Source organism: Propithecus coquereli, unplaced genomic scaffold, assembly GCF_000956105.1.
Source record: "Propithecus coquereli isolate 6110/MARCELLA unplaced genomic scaffold, Pcoq_1.0 Scaffold381, whole genome shotgun sequence".
In the NCBI taxonomy this organism is placed as follows: domain Eukaryota; kingdom Metazoa; phylum Chordata; class Mammalia; order Primates; family Indriidae; genus Propithecus; species Propithecus coquereli.
In genome coordinates, this window is record NW_012149519.1 from 1,638,467 (window position 1) to 1,643,563 (window position 5,097).

At 41.4% G+C, this 5,097-nt stretch overlaps 1 long non-coding RNA gene across 1 annotated transcript; it reads right to left on the reverse strand.

The window, feature by feature from the left end:
* Positions 1–99: 99 nt before the first annotated feature.
* Positions 100–2,600, reverse strand: LOC105816687. The gene is made up of 3 exons (XR_001137802.1): positions 2,473–2,600; positions 1,024–1,056; positions 100–176 (listed from the first exon to the last, which is right to left on the reverse strand). It is a non-coding gene; the product is annotated as an uncharacterized LOC105816687 (long non-coding RNA).
* Between the last annotated feature and the right edge of the window lie 2,497 nt (positions 2,601–5,097).

Below are 5,097 nucleotides of genomic sequence, written 5' to 3' on the forward strand. Positions count from 1 at the left end.
TTTGGTTTTAAGATACAATTAGAGATAATGTATATATGATGAAAACCTGTCCATGCAGATGTGTGATCTACACTGGGGAAAATGGAGGTGTGTTACCCACCTCTCTTGGGCTTTAGCTCTCCATCTCTGCTGCGGGGATATAAAGGCATAAGCATTTCTCCTGTTAATGAAGGGACCTTAAAACAGAAAATAAATACACGCAGTTTTAGGGAAACAGTAACTGAAAATATTTCCATGAGTATTCCCAAATCTGTGCAAAAGCTCCTTAATTCATGCATTTCATGCAACCAGAGATTGGCAAAAATCAAAAGGCAATATAAAGTCGATTTCACAACCTGCCCCAACCCCAAGAAGCCAATAACCCATCCATGTGTCTTAGAGACTTGTCACATAGGCTACAGCAATTTTTGTTTGTTTTGCCTTAGAGCAATCACTTTGCCTTTGTTACTCTTGGTATCCCTAGTTGGTGTGCTTTTAATTCCTTTTGAGAAGAAATTCTCTCTGTCCTGAGTGAGCACTTGTAGAGCATAATTTTAGACTGCCAGTAAATGAGCAGTTTAAACACTACAAAAATAATGAATAAATTAAAAACAAGGGTGATATACTGTTTCCTCCTATACTCAGTCTTTCTAAGTCCACATACTGTGCAACGTACTACTCAAGGCTGACGCCTGTGGTCTCCCTGCCGAGTCGGCCTCCAATTCTGCGCTTTGCCATTTGTCATTACTGCTTGTTTTCCATCTGTGTGGTTGATGTGGAGCCAACTCGAAATTCCCAAATGAGATTTTATGGCTTCTAAGTATGTTGAATGTAGTTTAAATGTCATATCACACGACTTCAAGCTTTAACAATCGCTCATTTAGTAATTATTATAGGCATTGGATTTTCAAATTTACTTTAGTTTTCCAAAAGAGGCCCTCTTTTTCCCTCTCTGTTATATGTCTTACCATTTTGTTTATTTAAAAATAGGGAGAGATTCTTTAATGCAAGAGATTTAAATAAGGAAGTCAAATATTCACTTACTAATTTCATAGGATTCCATGCTTTCATGAGATTCTGGAATGAAACAGAAAAGATTCATTATATTGTTATTTATCACACAACTGCAACAGTCTAAATGAAGGGACAGAAGGACAGGGAAGAGTCAAAAAGATGTGCAGAATATATTTAGCAATGTGGTCATTACAAATTTCAGGAACTTAGGATGCATGGGGCGTTTCCCTAGCTCTGTCCTTGCTGTGGCGATCTCTCTACATTTTTGTTTCCCTGTTGTTGAAGGAGGCAGTGATCAGGCTTGACTAAAATTTCCCAAGGGCTATGAGGTCTTCAGACAAGCAAAATAAGACATTTTAAATAGTGCACAGAAGTTTCCAGGGAGCCTTCCTGTCTGACTCACTCAAGGCCTGTTTGAGGACAGGGTCAAAGAAGGTGCAGGAAGGTCCAGAAACAGCCAGGATGCTCAGTGGGGCTTTAGCAGGACAGCTTTCTGGGAGGGTTCCGGAAAGCCTCTTAAGAGCCCCTGTCAAATTGGCAGCAACAGAAACCACTGGCTCCGGCTGGCAACTCACGCTGGGCACAATGCCAGTGCAGAGAGAGAACTGAAAGGATGTCAAGGCAAAAGCTTCCCTCTTTCTACCACTCTCCTCAGCACAACAGGTAAATTTGGGATTAGGAGGCTTATATTTGTAAGCTAGTGAATTTGCTTGAAAAGTTAAAACGGAAGGGAAGAAATCAAATCCTCCGATACTGACCATTTGTGAATCATTTCAAGAGTAAGAAGCATAATCTTTAGGGTTGTAAATGTAATTTATGCTTCAAAACAGCTAAAATATCCAGGTAATTGAAGCATAAGGCTGAATTAAGTAAATGATTTTGCTTCAAATTCCCTTTTAAAAGCTTTGAACAAACACATCTTTAATGACATATAGAAACCAGGCAAAGTTTATTTTCTGACAACAGAAGTTATGAAATTGAATTTTTTCCTGAAATTTTTTAAGTATGAAACTATTTTAAAATTAGTTCACTGAACAAATGTAGTCAGTTCATGATATTGTCCTGTATCTAGAAAGAGCTACGCTTTATTCTTCACAAGAAAACTGATTTTTCTTAAAGTGATTCAACCCTTAACCCATTGATACCAAAGTCTAAATAAACATCCTTGAAAATGAGAATGCAGGGGCTGGGAATCTGATATCTTCTTTCTGAAATATCTAAGTTTCTAGGTATACAGAGACTTACCACTGAAAGCATTTGTCTGTTAAGTTGCTGCAAAAATCTATATATTTAGGATACAAAAAATACTTGATGGAATAGATCAGTGTCTGTGGAGACTGGGAAATGTGAAATTAGTGGTATTTTAAGATTATAGCAGAGAAAGGAGGAAGAAGAGGAGGAGGGAGAGGAAAAATCAAAGTAAACTGAAGTTAGGGGCAGAGAAGAAAACTCAGGGAAATGGCAGGGAAAGTTTCTCACCATAACACAAAGCCGCCACCGCTAAGGCAGCCAGGGTGGTGAGGAGGAGCAGGGTCTTCATGGTCTCGCGTTTGTCCTGCGGGTCAGTCTCAGGGTCCCGAGTAGCAGCAGTCGGGAGAGAGGCTCCTGCACACGGTTGGTGGAAGGCGGTGAGGTTTTTATAAGAGCCAGAGCAGCTGAGAGGGGAGGAACCAGTGGCAGGGGGCCAGAGAAGGTGGGGAAGGGTTGGCACTGAGCTAGCACTGGGACTTTTCCCAAATAGTCATTCCTTCCAGATATTATCTACTCCGGGTGGGCACTTTTCCCTCACTCCTGGACCGGACTGGGCTCCAGCAGGATGCTGCCCTGGTACAGACTTTGTGGCCACCTTATGTTTGGGGCCAGACCTGGGCAAAGGTCCACAGAGAAGGGAGTTGCCACGAACACGTGTTTTCCTTTCTAATGCCCTCTCTGATCTACCCTCCTGGCCTTGACTGCGGGACTTTTGGTCCACAGACAGAGCTGCAGTGTTCTGCTCGCTGCCCTGATGAATTGACAAGAGGTTTTGGGGCAGAAAGGAGTTCACTTTCTATGCTGGCTATGATTTAGACATCTGCCAAGTAGGGCTGAACTATCAATCCTAGACCAATCAGACATTTGCCTGGGGCACCTTTGGCTTTTTTCCAAGGGTTCGGTGGGGTAGAGATGTTCAGTGGTGACATGAGTTCTGTTTTCTTAACTGGTTCCATTATAACTTGCCCGTCCAGTTAGTCCCAGCCTGTGCCCTAATGCTCTCGCCGGCAGGATATCATTGATCAAAAGTGCAGCAAGGATAAGAGGATACTCCTCTCTCATTTTCTGAAGGCTTTGTCTCGATAATTAACTAATTCAACAAGCTTTTAGTGAGTGGCAGATGAGACAGATGCAAGGTACCGTGCTAAGTGCTGTGAGGATCTTCGGACAAACAAGACATGTCCCTAAGGAGGTGAGTAATAGCTACTCACTATTCACTTTGCTCTTTAGCTGTAAGGTATCCTCAAAGAGGTTTTCACAAGCGTGCACTTTGACTCTGCCCTCAGGCACACAAGTGCCCGTTCTTTTCTTAACAGGAGAAAACCTTTCCTCTCAGATTTGTCTTGGTTGCTTGGGTATCTAAGAGTCTTCTTTGCAGATAACGGACTTGAGTCTCAGAGCAGCAGACTGTAGAAGAGCTACAGCTCAGGACTGCTGACTGTTGGGCTGGGCTGGGCGTGGGTGGGTGTACTTTTCAACACTGATGTATTTCAAGGAACAGTAACGAACAACTGCGTGCAGCCTCCTGCTTCATTTTGTCTGTCTTATTGGAATAAAGTTTCCCTCTCACTTCCATCCTGTGGAGAACATTTATAAATATTAAAGGATTCCCCATTAAAGGAAACAGCTCTGTTGTAATCCGAAAGGTTAGGGAGCTCTGAGGGATCAATAAAATTCAGGTTTACCCTCCAAATTTTTTCATGTTAAGTGATAGATTCTTTGTGATCAAATCTTAGCAAGGACCTCAAAAAGAAGACAATGTATCTTCATCTCTGTTAAATTTAATTATCACAATTTCCACTAATGACATGAGTGGTCGCTCCCCTCTTTAAATCACAAAATTGTTCCCAGTGTTACCTACAGTGTCCTTTTCTCAAGATGAGTCACCCAAATCATTACACTATCAATAAATAATTTAAAGAGCGAAAGCCAGTTTACTACATTGCATGGTTTTAGGGGAACAAGCTAGCCATGGATAAGCATTTTATGTGTACTCAGCTTAGTCATTAACCCCCAATTAACATAACATCAAACAAGTTTAGTTCCAATGTTTCACCCTTAAAATGAGTAGGCTACTCATATCCCCACCCCGCCTCCAGAATTAGAATTCCCTGCCTTTTCCTGCTACAGACATGTGCTTTGTAATGCACATTAGTGCTGTCTTTTTCAGCCAGGTTCCAGATGTCTCTGCTATCCCCAAGTTCAAATGGCAGCTGTGATCTTTCAGCCTTACGACATTTATTTTTACGTTCTCTGCAACCAAACTTGAAAATCTTACTCTTCTCCTTCCAGCTTAAGCTTCACCTTTTATCGCAAGTAGTTTTTATCACTGCTTTCAGTGAATGCCTTCAATTTTTAAATGTTTCTCTTTAACATGGTTTTTGCAAGGCTAACACTTTATTGCAGGAGCTGTCTTTCACCAGCTGCTCATCTGTCTTTCCTGTCCACTGCTCGCCATCTATTCTTGGGTTCTTCCATGCTAAATAGCATTTCTATATGACACATAAAAATTATTAACATGTATGAGAATCCAGAGCCTTTCTTTTTCTCTTTTCTCACATCACTCCCAGTCTCAAAGACAATTTTGTAGATGCTGACTACAGTCATATGTTTTTATGATAAGGACTTGTACTAATTCATAAAGCAGGGATAGGGGCTTTGCATTGGAAAGGGCCAAGACTGGCTCATCTGAGAGAAGAGAGAAGGAAAGAATGGAGGTAGAAAAAAAAATGGATGGGGAGAAATGAGGAGAGCCTTGCAGCTTTGGTTTGCTAGGTGAGTTTTAGGTAGAGATTGAGTTAGAGAGAGAAAAACTGCGAGGCAGCTGTAGGAGGTGAGACATATTAAAAGTGT